Below are 25,653 nucleotides of genomic sequence, written 5' to 3' on the forward strand. Positions count from 1 at the left end.
GATCTATAGCCAAGATACTGAACGACAAAAGAAATGTCTAAAATCCAAAGGAACTCCTCTATTTGTCTTAACAAGAAAGTGTGTTTTATTCCAGAAACAGTTGAGCATTTTCATCCTAGAGCAAGAAATGGACTTTATCAAAATTTTTAAAAGCATTCTCAATCTTGCTTTAAAAATTAAGGTTGTCATGTGATCAGCATTAGCCAGTTAAAATCAACAAGTTAAATAGGTATGCACAAAATCTTAAAGTGATAAAACACTTTAATGCTATTGTGCGTTTACCATAGTATACACATACATCTGTCTATATTTAATTTTACTTAGAGTTCAGTTTCAAAACTGGTTATATGGAAACATTGTCATTGATTCCTGGAAACTTTGCAGTGTTTAAATTTAAATTGCCGCAAGAGTTCTTCTCATTCAAGTTTGCGTTTCCTGGGCTCTCCCCTTTGAGTTATTAATTTTGCTAATAACGGAAACCACACATTTCTTGTAGTTTAGGCAAATGAAAGAATGCTTAGTGTACTGTTCACCTTTCACTTCGTAATACCTGCAACATGCTCATAAATCCTTCATTTAAGTGAACTCTCTATTTTCCCAACATAGTATGCATTGCAGGAAAGACATTGTGCTGTATATACTAGTACTCTCTGGTGTTGCAGTTGCATCTGTCAGTGCAAGGGACTGTCCTCTGATAATTTTTAACTGAGATATTTATTGTGTCTAAATATACCTACATTGTCAGCACATCCCACATTTGGAGATTTTTTCCATTGTGAGTGATAGAAATATCTAATGAACTCTGTTATAGTCTTAATATTACGTGCTCTTCTAAAAACAGCTTTTGATTCAACACCTATGGTTTGCATAAGCTTCAAGAGCATAGCTTTTCCCCTGTTGGATCTTACACCTTTAAAGATGTATCCTGCATCCACTGAAAAAGATGAAATGAAAGAGTCAGAGGTGCTAACTTCAACACAGCAGTGTTTCTTTATAGTAAACACCAAGTCTTTCAGGGTGGGTTTGTAAACTAGACTTCTACCACTAATAAGGTCAGTTGCCATATCATTAACAAGTTTAACTTTTACTGTGTGATAGACATGTCACATGAACAGATATTTCTTTTAAAAGTACACTTTTTGAGGAACTAGTCCTGGTCAGTCTTATTTGTACTTTGACAAGACTGTGCTTCTGGTGAAAAGGATGGCAGCTGGTGTAGTGGAGGTAAATGTTAGAAAAGTTTGACTTGCAATGCAAGGAAGTCTGAAAACAGTGGGACAAATTGGACCAGATTCCAAAAGAGTTGGTGTGAGTGCAAGTCTGCCCTGATTCCAAAAGACCTACTTTCAGTGTAAGTGACTTACTTTTGTGCAAGGCTAGCTCCAGTGGCACAATTGGTTAGCGCATGGTACTTATAAAGTAGTACTAAGCAATGCCAAGGTTGTGAGTTCGAGCCTCACCTAGAGCAGGTAGTTTTAAGTAGCATGCTTACTTCTGTCAGGTGGGGTGGGAGGTTGGCATAATGGTTAAAGTGTTAACCTTATAGACACAAGGTGCAAGGTTTGATTCTGACATGGGGTAATTGGCTAGGCTTTTAATAGCCTACATGGTGAGTTAGCCTAGTACTAATCTATGACCCTATGAAATAGCCATGCTACATGGACCAGAGTCCAAAAGACCTGCTCTCAGTGTGAGTGGTCACTTGTATTGAGCGCAAGTCTTTTGGAGTCGGGGCCCATTGTCTTTTGAGATCAGCACATGCAAGTAGTGAATATTGTTTGGCAAAGAAAGCTAGGAGAACCTAAGAAAGTTTGTAGTATGTTCCAAGTATTCTAAATAAATTAATAAATAAATAATAAAAACATTCCAATTCAGTGGTAGTGCCTTACCATAAAATGAAAATATTATCTTGATATCTGAGATACAATATGATTATGGCTTTAAATGAACAGTTAATGCATTCCTTTTCCCAGTGTGTAAGCACTACGTTGGTATAAATGAGTGCTGCTGCTGCACCCATTGCCACACTAGTGTGTTTCCAAAAATATTCACCTTCGAAAAAGATTAAGTTATTCTTCAATGTTATGTCCATAAAACTTTCTTTAAGCCTGACAGCTGTTGTATTTAATGCTGTATGTTTAAGCACAGAACACGTTGACCATTCCATCCCTGCATGGTGAGGAATAACTGTACAAACTTAGATGGGTGGCCAACTGGCTCACAGAGAGGACCCACAAGGTCAAAATAAGCACCACCACCTGCAACAGCAGACCTGTCACTAGTGGTGTTCCCCAGAGACCTGTCCTGGGACCCCTACTGTTTTGCATCTTCTTCTCAGAGGTCCAGGCAAAGACAAAAGAGCCTGTAGCTGACCAAGTTTGTGGATGACTAAGTTGGGTGCTGTCATTGACTCCCCAAATGATGTTAACATACTGCAAGAGGGTCTCACAGCTACAGATAACTGGTGCTAAAGTCATGGCCTTAAGTTAAACGCAAAATGTATTATCATACCATTCGGCAAAAACATGGCTCCCTACTGATTACCACATCAATGGCAACTCCCTAAGCACACAACCCATGGTGAGAGACCAGGGTACTCTGGTTGACAACAATCTCAGATTTGACCATCATGTGGCAGCAGTGGTCAGAAAAGCCTTTTACCTGGTTCATCTCATATGTAAAGGGTTTGCATCCAGAAAAAGGGAGGTTATTACCTCTCTGTACTCCTCCCTCATTAGACCTATAATGGAGTATAATGCCCCGTTTTTGGTATGTACCTCTCCAAACATATGCACCAACTAGAAAGGCCACAGATTTACCTCACAAAGAGAATCCATGGCCTCCAACACCTGTCCTGTGTGGACAGGCTCAAGTCACTATCACTTTACTTGGTATCATACAGATTGCTTAGAGGTGATCTGTGTCCCGCCTACAAGGCAATATTGGACCCTGCCCTACTAGAGATGCTCCATATCCATAAGAGTTAACTCATTGCGCATTACCCGCTCAATAGGCCTAAATCTGATATGCGACTTCAACAAAACCTGATGGAGAGACATGTTTGTCTCCCAGAGGCTGCCCCGTCTCTGGAATAGATTTCCCATACATGTCGAACAGAGTACCTCGCTGACCCTCTTCAAGCGCAACCTTGATGAGTGGATGGGAAACCACACATTTGTCCCAGGGAGCTCCACCTTTGTCCTTATGACAGGGTTGACAGATGCAGACTGAGGTTCTGTTTTGGGTATAAACTCTTGGCTAGGCTTGTAAGGGCCCCAGGGTCATTAGCTTAGTAACCTCCTATGAGCCTATGTCAGCTGTTGCTAACAAATTGTTAGTTTCCCATCTTGAAAAGGGATGCCAAAAAATGTCATGAGTCCTTTACTGTATGAGGTAGTTTGCCCAAAATATTCATAAGTTTATGATCAAGAAAAATATCAAGTAGTTTGGAAATGGAACCACTCACAAAGACTATGAGCCGTAGCGGTGGATCTTTCAGAGTGGTATGGATCTTAAGAATCTCAAATATTGCAGGCACAACTGGCTTAAACAACATGTAAAAACTGGTGTGGATAATGCACGATTATTTGTTGTAACAGTAAATTTTTAAGAATGAAATTAGTATTGACAAACTTTACCCATTTCATTCTTGGATACATTGGAGTAAAAACTGTTGTCATTCAGCATGCAGAGCATTTTTGCTGTACTGTAATCTAATGAATTCATAATCACCAGTCCTCCAGTTTTGTCTGGTTTCTTCAGTCTGATGTATCTATTTGTAGATTATCAAAAAGGGACACATGTTGAACTGAAGGCAAATTCAGCAAGATGTCCTTATGTTTTGTACTGCAAAATTTTCTGTCATCTGATCTGATGTCAGTCTTCATTAATTCTTGACAGTTGGGATGCAGTTCCAATCCTCAGAACCAGCTCGGCCTTTCTACAGCTCATGCCAGCCAAAAAACTCTCGAGCCAAGTCTCTACCCACAGTGCCCCTCTCTCTATTACCTCCAATCTCATTTGCTGCTCTGTCAGCAAGACATGTCGGCCTTTGCTCTCAGCTAAGGGTCTTCATTTTTCTTATATTCTTAGTCATACATATTTTTTCGTGATTTGTGAGTGTTGTGCGAGTAGCTCTACCCTGTACGTTGTCCTTCGTTCCCCCCTCCTCCTCCTTAACCTGTAGGTGCTTTCTCTTCAATACCATTGTTTGTATTCCTTTCCTCTGTATACCACCCTGGTAGTCTTTTCTACCATTGTTAGTTCTTTTGACTTTAACTTATCTTTTACCTTTCCAGTAATCTTTTTACCAGTGCTGGTAGATTTCCTGTTTTTTCCTTCTGTTGTGTGAGTGATTTTGTGGTAGTGTTCTTGCTTTTTCAGCATGGCGGAAGAACCACCTAAAGGCACATCTGGATTCAAACAATGCCAGGACTGTGGAAGAAAGATGCCCATTTCCGACTAGTATCTTTTCTGTGTCTGTTGTTTAGGAGCTCCTCACTTAGAAATTTACTGTGTCTTATGCAATAGCTTCAGTCAGAGGACTTTAGTTGAGCATTAGAACAAGCTCATACTAAAGGGGTTACTCAAATTCCCATTTAGTGAAGCCTTGTCCAAGGCCAACTCTGCTTCCAATGATATGCCTAAAAAGTGAAGTCTGTCGGTACCGGCATCCCCATTGGTGCCGGTGGCCCTCAACAATAAGGCTTCGGTTCCGACCATTTCAGAACTGACTGCCAAGGTTCCAAAACTTCAAGTTGTTCTTCTCTCAGTATCGTTCACTTCCATGGTGCCGTTGGCACTGGAGTCTGTTCCAGCTTCTTTAGTTTCCGTCTCTGTGCCTACCTCGCCCTCGCCACAGCATCATGTTTCACCCCCTCTGCACCTCAGCAGTCTCTGCTCATTCCCCTCAGTACCGGAATTAGACCAAGACCCACCCAGGGCAAGATATTCTCCCTCTATAGACCCTTTCATGGGCCAGCTGCCTAGCTCCTTTCTAGAACATAGTCTCCCTTGGTCTTTTCAGTTCTTTCCTCCAGGAGTCTCTCTAAATTGGATGTCGTGAGGTTGGTGGACCAACCGTTGGTGGCCAGAGAAATTCCTGCCCCTTTTCATGCCCCTTTCCTACCTGGACTTGGGACCTCCTCTCCCAGGACTCTTACTGTTTCTTGTCTGACTTTTACCAGAGTTTTGGAGCCCAGCACTTTGATCTCCCTGGTCCCAGCTGTTTTAGTGCCGTTTGGTATTTCCACCACAGCACCAGAAGTTGCCCTGACTTTTTTGGTTCCTGCTGTGGAGCTGACAGACTCGCGCGGCTGTGACCTCTCTGTCAGTCTCTGTCAGGCACCTGTTTTTTGTACAGTGCCAGCCTCGGCTCCTGGAACTTCATTGGTTGTGAGTCCTTCCCCAGCTCTGGTTTCAGGGTGTGGGCTCTCAGAGCAGAGTATGACCTCTGTTCCAAGGTGGTCTTTCTCAGTTCTGGGCTCCCACTCCTCTTCGGGAGGCACTGCCTTCCAGGTCATGGAGAGAGTCTTAACCTTTGCAGGGCGTCAGCTGATTCTTCCTGTTTGGAGCATCACATTTCCATTTCCTCTAAGCCAGAGTTGTCACAAATCCCTACGACAGCACAGTGAGCACCGGGGCTTCAAGTTGCCCAGGAACTTGGCCCCTCTTCTTAGGAGTCCTGTGCTGAGATCCCCGCTGAGGAACTGCCCCGTAAGAAATCATGCAAGAGGAAGCACCTCGATTCCCCTGAAGAATATGTCATTGAGAACACGGACTTCGATGAAGGGGAGGGTTACCCCTGGTCACCCCCCTGAAGGTGTCTCCTGTGGAGACATCCTGGAAATTCTAAAACAGAGGGGGTAACTGGAAGTCCCAAGACGCATCCTCTGAGGAAACCATGTACTTGCAAGCCTTTGGACCCATCCTCTGGGGAAGCCATGTACTTGCAAGCCTTCAGTGCCTGACAATTTACTTCCTGAGTGTCCCCACCTGCTGACAATCTCATCATGTTAATCATGCAGCAGACTTGGAAGGCTTCTGACGCCACAGACCCTATTCCCCAGAGACCTGACAAGATACCATCACCACTGGAGGACCACCAGTATTGGGCTGATGGTTTGACAGTAGATGCCTTAATAGTGGTGGCTGCCACTAAAAGGGAACTTGGTGATGAGAGTCCTTCTTTACATCCACCTAACAGGGAGCCTAGGACAGTGGACAGGTTTGGAAAGCATGTCTATGCTTCATCGACCTTCTCCCTTAGGATTTTGAACTTTCTGGCACACTTTACTAGACTCCAGAGAGACATGACCAGGGAATTATCAGAAACTCTAGCTGGAGTTGTGTCTAATGAGGTATAAGATAAAGGTGCCTCACAGCTAGCCACCCTGGTGTCTATATCGAACTCGTCCATGTGGCTTACCATACATGCAGCCGAAGGTACGACCAGGGCAGCAGGTTCCGGTGTTGCCATTAGGCATCACACCTGGATGCGCTTGTGTGATTTTTGTGGAGCCCTTAACGTCTTCCTTTGTCAGAGCTCCATTTGATGGATCATCCTTGTTTGGCCCCAAAGTAAAGGACACATTAGCCAGGTGTGAAAAGGATGGTAAGACCCTGTTTGCTGTGGGCATTCGTTTTTCTACTCCTCAACAATCCTTTTCCCGGAGTCAGGACTGGAAAAATGTGGTTCAAAAAGTCACAGGGGACATTCCAGGACACACGTGGTGGTGCCTCCTCTCAGGGCAGGGGGGTGGTGCTCAGATGGAATACACTGACCCTGTGGCAAGGCGGCCCGTGAAACCAGGGGTCCAGAGACTCCTCCTCTGGACAGCCCTACCAGTGCTCCTGAAGGGCGGCCTGATTGCTTACCTCTGGAAGCAGTCGGTGAAGACTCACTGCACTTATTAGCCTAATGACAAATAACCTCCGATACTTAGGTGCAGAAATCATTACCAGAGGCTCACATCCCTTTCGTACTTCCACATTCTCTAAGAAAAATCCCTGACGCCCCCCCCCCCCCATCAGAGGGATCAAGCTGCCAAAGAAATCCAAAAGCTGCTACAAAAAAAGTCATCTAAGATGTCCCACCAGACCAGATAGTATCCGCTTTTACTCAAAGGTTCTTTTTGGTGCCAAAAAGACGGGGTGCTGGAGGCCGATATTGGACCTCAGCCTTTTGAACAACTTTGTTCAGCAGACAAAATTCCAGATGGTCATGGTTCACTCTGTTCTTCCTTTCTATGGACAAGAGCTTGAGAAGGTTTCTCCACTTTTGGCTGGTGGCCAGTCATAACCAGTTCATAGCGCTGCCCTTTAGTCTCACCACAGCCCCCAGAGTGAATGAATGGTGGCTGTCATGGCTCACGTGAGGTTATACATATTCTGGGTGTTTAATTATCTAGGCAACTGGCTCCTCACCACCCTGATTAGACATCTACTGATTTAATCCATAGATTTCATCATACGCCTTTTCAGTATCCTGGTGATTACAGTCTACTATGAAAAGTCTCAGCTATTCCCTACTCAAGACCTAGAGTACATAGGAGCCTGACTCAACTCAGTTTCATGCATAGCTTCTCTATCCTTTCACAGACTCCAAAAGATAAGGTCGCACGTTCAGTCCGTTTTACCAAAAAACAAGGTGCCTACTCTTCTAATTCTTCAAGCCCTAGGATCCATGGCAGTAGCTATCACTCTGGTCCCACTGGCAAGGTTTCACATAAGGGTACTTCAATGGCTCTTAGCCTCACAATGGTCCATTCTTTCACATCCAGTGAATCAACGGACCCTGATAAAGGACCATTGCAAAAACAGATTTCTGATTGGTGGATATAGTCGGAAGAAATCCTAATGAGCCGTCCATTTGTTCCCCCTCAGCCCAAGGCCATAGTGACCACAGATGCCTCCCAAATGGGGTTAGGGGGACATTATCTGAGAAAGACAGTCCAAGACACTTGGTCTCTTCTTGAGGAGACCAAGACACTTGATCTCCTCAAGAGGCCAACTTGCACATCAATGTCCTGGAAATGAGCAGTGCTCCTATCTTTGCAAGCCTTTCAAGATGCTGTTCCTCTGGGAGCAGTTGTGATCCAGTCAGACATGTCAGTAGTCTGGTACATCAACAAAGTGGGGGTGGAACCAAGTCCTACCACCTCTGCCAGGAAGCTCTCTGAGTTTGGCAATGGGTGATATCCTCCAGCCGTTTTCTTGTGGCAATGCACATCCTGGGGAGCTCCAGTGTGATAGCAGACAAGTTGAGCAGACACATTCTGCTGCCTCATGAGTTGTTTGTAAATCCCAAAGTGGCAAATTAAATATTTTGCAGCTGGGGTGAGCCTTGTTGCGACCTATTTGCCTCCCCAATGAACAGCAAGTTTAGCACATACTTTCCCTAATCCCTCCACAGGGATTGTCCCTGAGGGATGCTGTCCTTCTCGATTGGCCCTTGGGTCTCCTTTATGCCCCCCCTTCTCCTTTCCCCTCATTCCCATCTTCCTGAAGAAAGCTCAAAGGTTGTGAGCCAAGGTGATCCTCATTGCCCCTCTCTGTCACAGGCAAGTTTGGTTCCCCTTTCTCTGGCCTCGCTTGGTTCACAAACCATGGATTTTGAACACACTTTTGGACCTGCTTTCCCACCTGCAAGGGCTGCTACATCCCGATCTTCAGTCCCTCAAGTTCATAACTTGGTTCCTCCAATTCCGTTAGTCGCCAGGCAGAATAATATTACTTCCCCTGTCTTAAAAATTCTTCTGGCTTCCCATAGACCTTCCACCGGGAAACTTTATTTCAGTAAATGGAGAAGATTTTCTTTTTGGGCCTTTGAAAACAATTTAGACCCATTCTGGGCTCCAGTTGAAAAAGTTTTGGAATTCCTAGCCTCCACCATTAGACTTCATTTAGCAGCCATCTCTAATTTTCACAGTAGATAATGATGACCATCTTTTATAATTTCTCGTAGTCTATGCAAAGTGTTTCTCAAACGAGTTTTACGTATCAAGCCTCCGTTCAATGCTCTGTTACCTACGTGGGATCTTACCTTCATTTTGCAATACTTACTACCTCCATTTGAACTAGGTGCCACTTGCCATCTCAGATTTCTTTCTTGGAAAACTCTTTTTATAATGTCCATCACTTCCGCCAGGAGAGTCTCCGAATTTCAGGCACTTTATGCGAAACCACCATACATAATTTTTCATAAAGACAGGTTGTCATTGAGGACTAGCCCTTCATTTCTTCCAAAGGTGATGTCTGAGTCGGACGTTAATCAATCCCTTCAGTTACCAGTTTTCTTGCCCAATTTCTCTAACAAAGGCAAATATTTACATTTATTAGACATTCATAGACAACTGAGGTTTTATCTTGACAGGACTAAAGATCGCAGTGCATCAGACCTATTGTTTTTCTTTTTCAGGACCAAAGATAGGAAAATCTGTATCTAAAGTGACTCTGTCCAAATGGTTAAGAGATTGTGTTACTTTCATTTATGAACATAATAAACAAATATTATCTGTTCCTGTAAGAGCACATTCAACCAGATCCATTACTGCAGCCGCTGTTTTACATTCCAAAGCTTCTGCTAGATGAACTATGTGCAGCCACAACTTGGGCTATGCCTCATACTCTTATCGCTCATTACAAATTAGATATGGTCTCCAGGGGATGAGCATGTTTAGGCTCTATGGTTCTCAGTAATATCCTTCCATAAGGCCACCCAGGGAATAAAGTAGCTGGCGACTCTGGCCCAACTGTCAAGAATTAACGAAGATTGACAACATCAGATAAAGAAGTTATGTCCCATAAAGTTCCATCTGTGTTGTCTATCTTCATTCGTTCTTGACATCCCACCCACTTTCCCCCTCCATTAGAGTTCTTGGAGGATTATACCCTTGTTCTGGGCTTTCATTAGGGTTTTTACCTTGGCCATGGCTTCTTCTCACAATTTCTATCACCATCTTCTTGCTATAGTCTGCAAACTCGGTCTGCGATAATACAGAGAAGGGCATTGTGGGTAGAGATTTGGCTCAAGGATTTTTTGGCTGGCACGAGCTGTATAAAGGCCAAACTGGTTCAGGGGATCGGAACTGTATCCCAACTGTCAAGAATGAACGAAGGCCGACAACACAGATGTAACATTATGGTGAGTACATAACTTCTTTTTTTCACATAATGACTCATGCATGCTGATGTTACGTTGCAAGGGTGGGTTATAACAGCTAGACTTCTTGAATTCTGTTATGTTGGTGTGTGCTTCTTGTGAAGACCAGTGGAAGAGTTCCTGTGGTTCTTACCTCAGGTAATCTTTATGAATTCTGCCTTGTAGGTTTCAGAGACTGTAGGGTAGGAATGAGAGACTGAGATGACCCTGCTAGCTTAGCAGAGGCCTGTTTCTGCCGAATGTAAAATTGAACATCCTTGTTCCACTATAGCCAAAGGCACATCTAGAGAAAACTCTTCATCCATGTTGACCAGACCATCAACCTCATTCCCGTCTTGACCCAACCATTGAGTTTATCCCCTGGGAGGAAGAAAGTGGATCCTTTTCTGTAGCCACAGCCTCACTTGTTTTTATGGTTCTTGGGATTTTTTGTTGATATCTGGGCTGAAGCTTGTTTCCAGATGCCTGTGCAAAGACATTTCCACTATTTGGGTGATGACAGCTCCTCTTGTGTTCCAGAAAGAAGCACTACATCTATGATTGTGATGGGTGATTCTCTAAGGAACTGTTCAGTAGGTTCCCCTTACAGGCACCACTGAGTTATTCTGTTCTCCAGCAGGATCTATGCCCTCCTCCTCTGGTGTCACAAGCCTTCTGCTGCCACACTTGCTGTTTGACTGTAGGAAATCTGCAGAGGAATATGTTGCAGAGGACTATGCTGTGTGATGCAAGTTTCTTTGTTGGGTATTCCATGCCACAGAATGAATAGGACATCCTACCTGACTGATCAGATTTAGACCCACAAAAGAAGAGAGGATTTAAATATTCTTGTGGTGCTGTCTCTTCCATGGCTTTTATGCTGCAGACAGTTAAGAAACCATTACTTCAGATTCCCCTCAGGAGGAGGAGGTTTGGTAAGAAGATGCATATCTCAGCCACCTGAGCATTCATGGCATGAAATGGCCAGATGAACATACTCCAGGACCCAGGAGAAGTCCTGAAAAGAAATCTGGGATATACTTCACGACATCTAGAATTTCTGAGGTTGCCAAAGTAGTTTTCATAGTTGGTAAGCACACTGCCGAACACCAGCAGCAGAGTGGTAGTGACAGGGATAATGTTGTGGAGGTACACATGGATCAGACTGAAACCCTAAGTGTAAGGCATTACGGGGCAGTAGCCACCACAAAGTCCACACTGTCCCACCTAGGACTTAGCGTGAACATTTCCAAATGCAGCCTTTGACTGGGGAGAAGGAAGGTATTCCTAGTAGCTTTACTGGGCGTGTAGATTTCTTCCCAGAGAAAAATCCCTAATGCTGAATTCCGTCTTATTTTGGCTCAAGCAGGTAAGTTGCAGTCTACAGAGATGCTGGCAGTGGTATGTCATCTGTTGGCAGCTGTACTTCAGCAGTACCCCTCATGCCAGTTTCCTGATGTCCTTCATGGATGCATCTGCAGTCATAACAACTGGGTTGTCCTGTCGTCAGGCAGCCCTTCGGTCGGCCGGATTCCAAAGTCCGGGTCCGGCTTCGGCTGATGTCGCACTTCACCCGACGTCATCTCTGTTGGTCTTCGGGTATAAAGGCATCAGCCGACGCCATTTTCCTCAGTCTTTCTTGCCGCGTGGCGCCCGAAGCAGAAGCTGTTCGCAAGTGCCGGTCGGTCAGATCCAGAGATTACTACTTCCGAATACTACTTCGAAGACTTCTAAAAGCTAAGTACCCCGTTGGGGACTCTTTCCTGCCTCAGCCGATGTCAGAAAAAGTCAATAACTGTTTAACTTGTGGGAAACAAATACCTCATAAAGATTTCCACTCTTACTGTTTGCCTTGTTTAGGCCCAGACCACGGGGTAGCAGCCTGTTCAGCCTGTGCCTCATTCAACCGACGAACGCTTAGGCGTCGGTCGGAGTTTGCTGAACAGTTTTTCGGCTCAGATTTTGCGTACATTATGCCGTCGGATCCTCCGACTACCCAGATTGTTAAACGCAAAGAAAAAGACCGACACTCGCGGTCCGCGGTTTCGGCCGAAACCATGGTTAAGCAAACGCAAGTGTCTCGGTTTCGGCCGAAACCGAGAAAACTGATCAAAGCACAGCTGAATCAATGACTACTACTGAGGCTCCTGCTACCTTACTTGAAACGGCCTCAGAAATCTTACCTACAGTGGTTACTAGTGACTTATCAGACACCATCCCTTTGGATGTCTCTACCCCAGCACGTGGTGCTGCTAGGCCTCCTGCAGCCATGTCTATTAAGGCCTTTGCCAGGGCTAAAGCAGCCAAATCTACTAAATCAGTGCCTGTTAAGCCCCCCTCCACTAGGCCCACTTCTAGTTCACAAATGCTTACTCTGGCAGAGGATTTAATATCCTTAATTAGGGGATCTCAATCTCACCCAGACAGGGCCTCTCAGCCCCAGAAAGAGACCTAGAGCAGAGCCCCGAGCCTGTGTCCTCTGATGATTCCGCGGAGGACTCTGATATTACAGACCAGCCAGAGGCTCATTTCTCCAATTATGAAGACTCAGATGCTGAAGAATCCATTCCAGCTGCTTCTCCACCAGAAGAATTCTCCTTTGGGGAAACCTTACATGCCATGCGAGAACAATTCCAATGGCAGGAACAGGATTTCTCAGATTCCAGAAAAGACTTAGGACTTTTCTGCACCTACCACAACACAGGCCTTTAGCTATACCTCCTGTCCTCTCTGTTGTGGGCGATGCATTTAATGATGTCTGCACTGCACCAGATTCCTTACCTCCAGCCCCTGTCAAACCAGACAGATTTTACAGGGTTCCAGACACTCATCACCACTTATACAAGGCCCCACTTGCAGACCCGAAACCATATCCCAGGGGCCTAAGGCAGCAGCCTCGACCACAGCAAAACCCTATTCCTTCTCAAAGGGAAGCCAGGTCTTTAGACAGATGGGGCAAAAGGTTTACACCTCTGCTACTCTCTCAGCTAGAGCTTTAAATTGTCAGTTTCACATGATACAATACCAAGAGTTTATGCTTGATCAGTTAACTAAAAAGCTATCCTCTGATGACTCTATAGATAAGAAATATATATTAGAAATGGTAAATAACATACAACAGGTTAGTAACCATTCCTTAAAATGTGGCTATGATGCACTGGAGGCTTCATTTAGATCAGCCATGACTGGCACAGTGATAAGAAGACATGCATGGCTGAAGGAACAGGTCTTACCGGATCATGTTAAAGCTAAGTTATTAGATGCACCTATGGATAAGGCCAGTTTGTTTGGTACACCTGCCCAGCAGGTAATGAAGAAAATGGAAGAAAAGGCAAAATCTGTACAAACAGTTAAAGATTTCTTGCAGGTTCAACCCCCAAGGTTTAGCAGGAACTGGCCTGCCAAAAATTGGTCCTTTCCTGACTCCACAAGATCCCAAAGGGGCAGGAATAGACGTCCCAGAGGCAGAAATCAATCCAGGTGGGGTGCCTACAGAGGACGACAGTGGCAAGGTAATAACAGAGGCACAGACACAGCCACTGCCACTACAACAGCACAGTGACTTGATTCTAACTCCGCCTACCAGGGAACAAATAGCAGCACCATTAGGCGGAAAATTAACCTTATTTTCGAAAAACTGGCATTATATCACAAAAGATAAGTGGATTCTGCAAACCATAGACCAAGGATACTGGTTCCACTTCCACACTTTACCAGTCAAAAGAGGAATGCCAAACCTGCCTCCAAATCAAAAAACAGAAGCTCTACAGCAGATAATGCAACTAACAAAGATGAGAGCTGTGGAAAAAGTGCCAATAACAGAACAAGGCAAAGGATTCTACTCCAGACTATTCCTAGTTCCAAGAAAGGAAAAAAGCTGGAGACCTATTCTCGACCTGTCCACCTTAAATACATACATCATTGTCCCAAAATTCAAAATGCTGACCCTCCAGCAACTTCTTCCCATGCTGGGCAAGGAGTGCTGGCTGGTAACTCTAGATCTCAAGGAGGCATACCTGCACGTCCCCATACGACCAATTTGCAGAAGATACCTCAGATTTCTTGCAGGATTAGAGCACTATCAATTCTCAGCATTGCCCTTTGGCTTATCTACTGCGCCCAGAGTATTCACAAAATGCCTGGCATCAGTAATCGCTCACTGCAGACTACAGGGAATCCAAATTTATCCATACCTGGACGACTGTCTGCTACAGGGGGACAACAAAAGCAAGCTGACAACAGATTTACAAAGGGTCATTTACTTGCTACAAGCACTGGGATACACAGTCAATTTACAAAAGTCAAGGCTGATACCTTCCCAAACAAGGACATTCTTGGGCGCGGAATTGGACACAGTAAAACAAATGGCATTCCTAACTGCAGAAAAACAAAAAGAACTCCCTCTTTACTTCTTGGCACTAACAAAACAGAACAAGCTAACAGCAAGAAAAGTTCTACAGGCCTTGGGCTTCATGGCATCCTGCATAATCTTGGTTCCACATGCCAGACTACATATGAGAAAACTACAGTGGTACCTAAAGAATTTATGGTCCCAACACAGGCACAGCCTAGAAGCAGAAATTCCTCTAATCCCATGCCTAAAACAGGAGTTCCTATGGTGGGCTCAAGCATGCCAGTCAAATCCAGGCCTACCCTTTCACAACTATCAAGCAAGCCAAACCATCACAACAGGCGCCTCAGACCTAGGATGGGGGCTCAAATGCTGGATAAATGCATACAAGGATTGTGGACACAGGACCAGCTCCATTTGCACATCAACCTAAAAGAAATGCTGGCAGTAAAGCTGGCAATCCAAAAATTCAGACCATTCCTCAAAGCAGGACATTTGATGATAAGGACAGACAACACCACAGTCATGTGGTACATCTACAAACAGGGAGGCACTCATTCATACCCCCTATGCAGAATGACTTTGGACCTTTGGAACCTGGCGCTCAGCTACAACATCCAGTTACAGGCAATGTTCGTACCAGGAAAGGAGAATACTCTAGCAGACATGTTAAGCAGAACCACCTCGGATGCTCACGAATGGATGCTACACCCGGACATCTTCAAGGCCATCTCAAAGAAATGGGGAATGCCACAGATAGATCTATTCTCCCTCTCAATCACCAGCTCAAAAATTCTGCCCAAGGGCGTTCCACCCACTTGCATGGAAAGTGGACTCGCTCTCCTTCAGCTGGAAAGGTCTGACAGCATATGCATTCCCACCTCTTCCCTTGATACACAAGGTATTACTAAAAATCAAGGAGGAGCGTCCAAGGATAACCCTGATAGCTCCAAACTGGCCAAGACAACACTGGTACCCATTGCTGAGGAGCATGTCTCGGGACAAAATATGGCCAATACCCTGATGCCTTTGATGTTAACCCAGAACAACTACAGCATCATGCATCCAAACCTAAAAACTTTGCAACTGACTGCATGGAACATCACATAGCAGCAACTAATCCAGAGCTTTCCCAAAGGGTTAAAGACATTATCCTTGAAGCCCGCAGACCTTCAACAAGAAGGAACTATGCAGGAAAATGGAAAAGGTTTGTCATTTGGAGTGCTGAAAGAGGAAAAGATGTGTCCAATATAGACATTGCTAACATTCTGGAGTATTTGGCAGAGCTTCTACATACAGGCCTGTCCTATTCCTCCATCAAGATACATGCATCAGCTATTTCAGCAGAATACAGCTTTGATCCACCTGTCTTTTCACATCCTTTACTCAGGCAGTTCCTCAGAGGGATCAAGAATGTAAAACCTCCTAGGAAACCACCATTGCCAGCTTGGGATTTGAACTTTGTGCTGGAAAAGTTGACACTGCACCTTTTGAACCAGCAGCAACAGCAGACCTGCAGCATCTATCGTGGAAAACTGCTTTCCTACTGGCAATAACCTCAGCAAGAAGGGTTTCTGAACTTCAGGACCTAATGGCAGTACAACCCTTCCTAATCTTCCACCAAGATAGAGTGTCCATGAGGACTAATCCTTCATTTATGCCTAAGGTGGTATCCAGAGTGTCTTTAAACCAGGCAATCCACCTACCTACCTTCTTCCCAAACCCACAAAACAGAGGGGAAAGAATGCTGCATACCTTGGATGTACATAGACAGCTACGCTACTACCTGGACAGAACAAAAGTAACAGAAAAACTGACCAGCTGTTTGTAGCCTATGCAACAGGAAGGGAAGGAAAAGCGATTTCCAAACAGACAATCTCCAAATGGATAGGAAATTGCATACGATTCTGTTACTCCTTTCATGGAAAACCAATTCCACAGAACATAAGGCCTCATTCTACAAGGGCAACAGCCACTACCACAGCCTTCTTACGAGGAGTGGCAACCAAGGACATTATTGAGGCGGCTACTTGGACCTCCGTGCATACATTTGCCAAGCATTATAATTTACCTCTGTATTCCAGATCCCGAGCAGGGTTTGCCACTGCTGTACTGCAAGGGATCCTATCCACACCATAATCTATTCTTCCTCCTCCCTAGTTGGCTATGGTATTCTACCCAGTTGTTATGACTGCAGATGCATCCATGAAGGACATAGTACAGTTTTGTACCTACCATAAATGTAGATGTCCGAACTGGATAGCATCTGCAGTCAGGATCTCCCTCCTTCCCTCTGTGGTACTCCTAGGGTATTTACCCTCCTAATAGCTAGCTGGGGGAGTCTCTTATGGTGTATTTGTTTGTATATATGTACATACATGCTTATTTTTGTGTTTGCCTTCTATCTTTTTGGAAACATTGGCATTTACCCAAAATTTAGCCTTCCAAGAGGGCAACTGGCATCTGGGGCAAGAAACACTGAGGAAAATGGCGTCGGCTGATGCCTTTATACCCGAAGACCAACAGAGATGACGTCGGGTGAAGTGCGACATCAGCGGCCGGACCCGGACTTTGGAATCCGGCCGACCGAAGGGCTGCCTGACGACAGGACAACCCAGTTGTTATGACTGCAGATGCTATCCAGTTCGGACATCTACATTTATGGTAGGTACAAAACTGTACTTTCTTTCCTGCCTAAAAGAAGACCTACTGGACAGGCAGCAGCCTAAGATGCCTTGTAACTCTCCCACCTGAAAGACAAACTCATCTAAACCACTTCAGGCTTAATGTTTCTTGGGAAATTAACTTGTAAAGAAAGCACATAAACATGGAAAAAAATATTCCTGTCCTTGTTCTGGGACCATTCAGACTTCTCAGACCAGATACTGTAAAAGGTAGTAATGGGCAACACCACAGTGACGCATCTTAAAAGGCTAGGGAGTGCATTCATACTGACTGTGTAGGTTGGCCTTGCTAGCATGGGAAACAGTCACAGCCCTGAGCTTGTATCTTCAGTCCACCAATATTTCATGCAGACAGACAGACTGTTTGCTAATACATCAGCAGCTATGAATGGAGATTGGATCCTTGGGTCTTCATGGCAAGTTTGGAGCACACTGAGAATTTTATTAGTGGGTCTGTTTCCCATCAAATAACTGACACTAACTCTCTTATGTTGCTTGTTCCCAAGCCACTAAGTCTTTGCAATGGATATATATGGTCATTATATAGTGGTCAAATGATCTGCCTCCTGTCTTCCTACTTGCCCTAATCCCTAGAGTGCTGGAAAAGGCAAGGGAGTCTGGATGCTCATTCTGGTGGCTCTACTAGCACATATGAGTTTGTTTTTCCACTCTAAAACAAATGGCACAGTGACAACCCTTTCTTTCTCAACATGGTGCACTGTTAACACAACAGAGAGCTGTGGTGCACCCAGAGCTGGGAATCATAATATTAGCTGCTTAGGTCCTTGAGATTTCAACTCCTTTAGGAAGGAATCTTCAAATGAGATTGAGTAAGTCTTCCAGGAGTCCAGGCAACCCAGCGCTAGAAAGTTCTACTTGGGGAACTGGAAGAGGCTTCATATATGGTGCAGAGAGGAGTATTTTACCCAAACACTGTGCAGTGGCTAAAGTCTAAAGTGTTTTACTTATTGCTTGGCTACAGGACTTTCCTCTAAGATGATCAAGGTGCCATCTCCGCTTGCATGTCCAAAAATCCTCCAGTGACTTCATATTTCTTAGCCAAGCAGTTGCCCCATGATCCCGTAACACTGTCATCCTTATGACCTGAGTTTATGCTACAGTAACTTATATTAGCTCCATTTGAAACCTGTTCATATTCCTGTTAGACAATATTGTTAGTGGCTATTAATTTAGCCAGAAGACTGTCCAAACTCAAGGCTGTTAAATATACTCATCCCTGTATGCTGATCTTTTTAAAGCACATATATTAAATTATCTTTTAAGAAGTAGACATATGTATGTAAATGAAAAAAAAAATAAAACATATTAATGATTTTCCTATTTAAATACATTATACATCGCATGTATTTTCTTTAACTGTCATCAGTCCAACATTGCATAAATTGTTCAATTCTCTTCCTTTCCGTAAACCTCACTCCTTCTCGTGAACATTATTCTGCAAGTGTTGTTCCTACAATTTCCATTTATTTTCTATGTAATTTGCTCCTTCCCTTTTCTAACCATCACTCTTCCAGTTCTTTTATTTCTTTTACAATATTCAGTGCTTAAACTTTGATTTCCATTTTCTAGTAATTGCTTTTTTTGGCAGCCAACAGAATTAAATTTAATTGTAGAGTGATCTGTAAGGAATGAGTTAGCCTAAGGTCTAATCCATCTCTTTCTGACTGTGAAAAGGCAGTTTCACACTAGTCTCAAACAAGCCGTTTAGCTGGTAATGTCTTTCACCAGCCAGCAGAACAAGGAAAGGCCTTTTCATTCATTGGATGTCCACAGACAACTGAGAATACTATATTGAAAGAACCAAGCTGTGTAGGAAAAGAGGACCAATTGTTTGTATCCTTCCAGCCAGGGAAAGGAGATGTGCCATTTACCAAACAAATGCCCTCCAAATGACGTGTCTGTATTGTACCATTTACTGTGAATTACAAACAAAATTCTAGACTCTACCATGAAAACCCATTCCACTATGACAACATCAATGCACACTTTCTCCAGGCATTATATGAGCTGAGATGTACCTCCCTGGACTACATGAAAAGAGACATGGAAGAGCTCTCTGATCATGTAGCCCAGGCTGGTATGACCCTGATTAGCATCCTGCCCTCACCAAGAATGATACCTCAGTATAAAGAAAAAAATATCAATTTCAACAATTGGCTAAGCTTCTGGTGTTATTCAAAGGGGATCCAGTGTCTGTCAGCCTGGGACGACATGCTTGACAAGCCGCGTTGCTTCGCAAGAGACTGCTTGCACCTGTCACCCCTAGGCTTTCAAATACTGGCCAAGGCTCTTGCTGCCCCCATAGTGCCATTTTTAGGCAAGGCTCAAAAGTCAAACCCACCTCCGTAAACAGCGCAATTAACAAAAAACTAAGGGTTATGCTACTCAACACCAGGAGTTTAAATCTCAAAGTGCACGAGCTCGAAGCACTCCTCAGTATGGAGAACATCGACATCTCTGCAGTAACTGAAACCTGGTTCAAGGCTGCAGAGAGCACTCCAGTACTACCGGGCTACATCTCATACCACATGTTTCGGCCACAGAACACTGACCAAAACACAAAAGGAGGGGTGTATCCATATTCATCAAGGATATCTACACCTCCAGGTTAGTGGCGCAGCATGATACCTCTGAGATCATCCATGTGCAACTAACATCGGGCAAATCTGCAGTGCAAATTTTGGCCTGCTGCAGATCACCCTCCAAGACCCAGGACCACCACTCCACCTTTCTGGAGACACTGGAAAATATGAGGGTCCTACCGAACACCCTGATATTGGGCGAGTTCAATTACGCTATCATTCACTGGGAAAACTACTAGAGTACAACCCCCAGGCCCAGCACTTACTGGAATTCATCAACTCAAATGCCCTGGATCAGCTGGTAAACTCCCCTACCAGAGGTGAAAACATATTGGACCTGGTCATCAACGACATGGGCGACAGGTGTTCCACACCAGAGGTCAACCCGTCACTGGTTAGAACAGACCATAAACTAATCACTCTGGATGTCCACACCCCACTACAACCCCCAACTAAAGAAACCACAGTAAAAAAAAAACTTTTCTAAAGCAAATTTCACCTTACTTAAGACAGAGTGGTAAGTTTCACAGCCCCCATGCTAAAGGATAATGCTGCCCAAGATGCAGAAACCTGTACAAATGCACTCTATGAGCACCTACAAGGATGCATGGATCGTGCCATCCCTAGAAAAACCAAGACACACTCCTCTAAGAGAAGAAAATCAGTTTGGTGGACCCCTGCCATAAACAGGCTATACAATAGGAGGAAACTAGTTCATAAAAAAAAAAAATCCCAAGAAGGAAAGACATCCCTGATCAGTATCCGTGAGAAACTAAGGTCCCTCCTGAAATCTTCCAAGGCTAACTTCGAAAGAAAAATAGCGAAGGATTCAAAAGATAACCACGAAGCCTTCTTTAGCTATGTTAAGAATCTAAGTGGCAGCTCGCAGATATGCACTGAACTAGTGCAAAATGGCATAAAATATACTGACCCTACTGATATTGCTAACATCCTGGCAGATAAATTCAGTACAAACTTCACCCCCCTCTCACCTCCAAAAGGTCCCACAACAATACCGGAAAAGTGTGTCCCAAAAATCGCAGATGCGCAGGTGAAAACAGCCTTTTCAAAAGCCAAAACACAGCGTCAATGGGACCAGATTGTGTCCCAGGCTGCGTCTTGCACGAACTAACCCCCCACCTAAACACGCTGTTCAGCCTCCGCCTCTCCACAGGCTATGTGCCCATAGTATGGCGCACAGCAACAATTATTCCTCTCCACAAAGGAGGAGCCACAACTGACCCTGGTAACTATCACCCCATAAGCCTGACTAGCCTGGTTTACAAGGCTATGGAGCACATCATCATGGAACTCATTAACAAAGACATTGGGAACCTCCAGACACTTGACCCGACCCAGTTCGGCTTGAAGGGCAGATCATGCCTACTAAACCTGGTTGACTTCTTCTTAACAGACTCTGCACAGCTCCTCGTGGTGTCCTGTAGAGTTCTACAAGCAGCAGAGAGAGAAAGAGAGATTATAAGTATTTTTTTTCTACTTTCCTACCAGCGACTGTTTAGTCTCGCCGAAAAGCGAGTTTTCTAACTATATGAGTTCTGCAAAGTTTGTTTTTCTGCATTTTTGTGTTTGCACTTTAAAAGTTGTTTTTTTTTTGCCTTGTTTAATTGTTGTAGGCTACACACTCAAGTGCCGATTGAAAGCATTTACTGCATTCTTGTGCCCTGTTTCTGTTGTATAAGTGGAAAAAAAGAAAAAAAAAATCCTTGTTTCCCACCTTTTCTAAATTAAAATAGTCCAGTTTTCAGGTCTTGCTGAATTCTAGGCTGTGTCATAGTTCCTGTGTTGCCCATATCCTTACTTGGATAGGAGGAAGCTTCTCTGTTCACTAGTGAGAGTGGGGAGCTCTGAGCAGCCTATCTGTCCCTGGAGGAGTGGTCTCAGCCCAGTAACTAGTAGCTTATTGGCCGTTTTGGGCCATTTCCTATCTCTTTCAAACTCCCTGCCTTAAAACCTGCCTTAGTGCAATTTTGTGCAACATCGTGCAACGCTGTTTAAGCAGTTCCCGGCTCCACAAAGTCTGCTCTTCAATTTTTCCCTTAGAACTAGTCAAACTCTCTAAGTAAGCACTCAACCTTCATTCTACAGCCCAGCACTTGCTCAAATTTCTCAGTAAGCACTAACAAACTATAGCACTACACCCCCTTATACTATCTGGAAGTACAAGGCTGCCTATTTGTCCACTCCGGAAAATCAATAAATCAGTTCTTTAAACCATCCAAGCATGTCCAAAGCGCAGTTTCAGGTATACTCTCTAGTCCAGCTGGTGAATCTGGGAGTCTTAAGGCAATGTTACAATTGCCTTATGTACACAGACAACCCTCTCCTCCTTCCAACTAACTTAAATATATGTGAGAGATGCAACTATACAGCCAAACTGGAGGCCGAGCTCTCAACCCAAGACTGGCAGTCAGTCAGGAGAAGGAAACCACTCGCACCACAGAACCAGTCTCACATAGACCAATCGCACCAGCAAACAGGACACATAAACTCACAAAAACATACTCGGAGGCTCTAAATAAAAATTTGCCAAAGCAACAGAGACCTCCTAAGCAGACATCCAAGCAACCATTACCCCACAACAACTTTCACATATACACTTCACAAAAGTCAGTGTGCCACGCAGTCGCAGCCCCTAAGGCTAAATAACACACCTAATACACTAGTAATTGGAGACTCTATTGTCAGGCATACTGACATCCCACTCACCAGACTGAACAAGGAGAAGGTCACTGAGCTGCCTGTCTGGTGCCAGGATCTTCCACATAACACAAGCACTCGGGTCACTCCACAGCAGGTACAAATATGACTGTCATTGTCCATGTTGGTGTGAATGACCTGAGACGTACCTCCCTGAACTACATGAAAAGAGACATAGAGGAGCTCTCTGATCATGTAGCCCAGGCCGGTATGACCCTTACCCTGAGTAGCATCTTGCCCTCACCAAGAATGATGCCACTGTATAAAGACAAGTGTTCAATTTTAACAATTGGCTAAGCTATTGGTGTCATTCAAAGGGGATCTAGTGTCTGTCCATCTGGGATGACATGCTCGACAAGCCACGTTGCTTCGCCAGGAACGGCTTGCACCTGTCACCCTTAGGATTTCGAATACTGGCTAAGGCTCTTGCCACCCCCTTAGTGCCTTTTTTAGGCAAGGCTCAAAAGACCAACCCACCTCCATAAACAGTACCAGAAACAAAAAACTAAAGGCAATGGTACTCAACTCCAGAAGATTAAACCTCAAGATGCACGCACTTGAGGCACTCCTCAGTATGGAGAAAATCGATATCTGTGCAGTAACAGAAGCCTGGTTCAAGGCCCCAGACAGCACCCCAGCACTACCAGGATTCAACTCGTGCCATTCTTTTCGGCCCCAGAACTCAGACCGAAATACTAAAGGCGGGGGAGTATCCATTTTCATCAAGGATACACACGCCTCCAGGTTAGTGGCACTGCACGAGGCAGAGGAAACCATCCATGTACAACTAACAGTGGGTAAAACTGCTTTTCAGTTTGTAGCCTGCTACAGATCACCCACCATGTCTCAGGATCCCCACTCTGCATTCCTGAGAACATTGGAGAATATGAAGGTCTCACCAAACACCATGATATTGGGGGATTTCAACTACCCAAACATTGATTGGGAAAACTACTCAAGTCCAAACTCTTTCGCCCAACGGTTCTTTGAGTTTATAAACTCAAATGCCATGGAACAACTGGTCACCACTCCCACAAGAGGGAACATCATATTGGACTTGGTCATCACCAACATGGGGGCTCAATGTTCCACACCAGAGGTAAACCCCTCGTTGGTAAGATCAGACCATAAACTAATCACAGTGGACATCGACATCCCGACTCCACCCCCAGCCAAGGAAGCCACTGTGAAAAATTTCTCAAAAGCAAACTTCACACTTCTCAAGACAGAGGTGGAATGTTTCAAAGCCCCCGGGCAAATGGAAAATGCTACCCAAACCACAGAATCCTTTACAAATGCACTCTGAGCACCTACAGGAATGCATGGATCATGCCATCCCAAGTAAAACTAAAACTCACTCCTCCAAAAATAGGAGACCAGTCTGGTGGACCCCGGCCATAAATAAGCTATACAACAGGAGGAGGAAACTGTTACATGATGAGGCAAAATCCCAAAAAGGGAAGGCATCCCTGATCAGTACTAGCAAGAAACTTCGATCCCTCATAAAAATCATCAAAGGCTAGCTTTGAAAGAAAAATCGCTAAAGACTCTAAAGATAATCATAAGGCGTTCTTTAGCTACGTCAGGAATTTGGGTGGCAACTGTCAGATCTGCTCTGAGCTGGTGCAAAATGGCACAAAATACACTGAACCCACTGACATTGCCGACATCCTGGCGGATACGTTCAGTGCAAACTTTACCCCCCCCCAAAAGAGCCAGTGTCTATCCCAGAAGAATGCAGTCCCCCAGACATCGCAGACACACAGGTGAAAGCAGCCCTCTCCAAGGTAAAAAAAAACAGCATCAATGGGACCGGATGGTGTCCCGGGCTGCGTCTTACACAAGCTCCAAAATGAACTAAACCCTCACATAAATTCACCGTTCCAACTCAGCCTTACCACAGGTTATGTACCCAAAGAATGGCATACAGCAACAGTGATCCCGCTCCACAAAGGTGGTGCCACAACGGATCCCAGGAACTATCGCCCTATAAGCCCGACTAGCCTGGTCTGCAAGGCTATGGGAGCGCATCATCATGGATCTCATAAACAAAGACATTGGGAACCTCCAAATACTGGACCCTACCCAATTCGGCTTTGTTAAAGGCAGATCTTGCCTCTTAAACCTAGTTGACTTCTTTGAAATAGTAACCAAAGCCATAGATGAGGGAAAGGTAGTTCACACAGCCTACCTCGACCTTGCAAAGGCCTTTTGACACAATACCCCACTCTGGCATCATTAATAAGCTTACCAGCTTAAATATTAACCCATATGTCACAAGATGGGTTGCAAACTGGCTCAGGGATAGAACTCACATGGTCAGAGTCGCGGGTGCCATGTCTGACTCTAATCTGGTTACAAGTGGCGTCCCACAGGGCTCAGTCCTAGGACCCCTCTGGTTCGGTATATACTTCTCTGAGGTACAGGCAAACACGGGAGGACTATGGCTTACTAAGTTCACAGATGATTGCAAACTGGGAGCCGTAATCGACTCACCAGCTGACACAAGCATCCTCCAGCAGGGCCTTACGGAAACGGACACTTGCTGTCAGAACCATGGCCTCAAGCTAAATGCCAAAAAGTGCATAGTCATCCCCTTTGGGAAAAACAAAGTGCCCACAAACTACCACATAGGAGGTAATCCACTAAGTATGGAAGAAGTAATTTGGGATCTGGGGACCCAAGTAGATAGTAACCTCTCCTTTGACAATCACATTGCCAAAGTGGTTAGAAAAACCTTCTATATAGCTCACCTAATCACAAAAGGGTTCACATGTAGATCAAGAGAGGTCATTGTGCTCCTCTACTCATCACTCATCAGCCCCATAATTGAGTACAATGCCCCATTTGGGATGTACCTTACCCGACACCTGCAACAGCTGGAGAGACCTCAAAAATACATCACCAAGAGGATCATGGGCCTCAAACAGATGCCCTATGCAGCTCGACTAAAGAAACTCCAGCTCTACTCAGTTGCTTACTGCCTACTCAGAGGCGATCTCTGCCTGACGTACAAGGCCATGTCTAACCCAGAATTGTTGGACATGCTCCCCGTCAAGAAAACCAAATCTATTATAGCTTACACGCTCCAGGAATTTAAACCTTAAAACAACAATAAATAGGACATGCTGGAGGAATAGATTCATATCCCAAAGG

At 44.6% G+C, this 25,653-nt stretch overlaps 1 protein-coding gene and 1 non-coding gene across 2 annotated transcripts in view; both read left to right on the forward strand.

Moving 5' to 3' along the window:
* STK4 (serine/threonine kinase 4) overlaps positions 1-25,653 on the forward strand; it is a 1,752,947-nt gene that overhangs the window by 44,700 nt on the left and 1,682,594 nt on the right. The window lies entirely within an intron of this gene.
* Positions 1,380-1,468, forward strand: TRNAI-UAU. The gene is given in 2 exon segments: positions 1,380-1,417; positions 1,433-1,468. It is a non-coding gene; the product is annotated as a tRNA-Ile (tRNA).

Source organism: Protopterus annectens, chromosome 12.part0 (assembly GCF_019279795.1).
Source record: "Protopterus annectens isolate FY-2018-M chromosome 12.part0, PAN1.0, whole genome shotgun sequence".
NCBI classification, from domain to species: Eukaryota; Metazoa; Chordata; order Ceratodontiformes; family Protopteridae; genus Protopterus; species Protopterus annectens.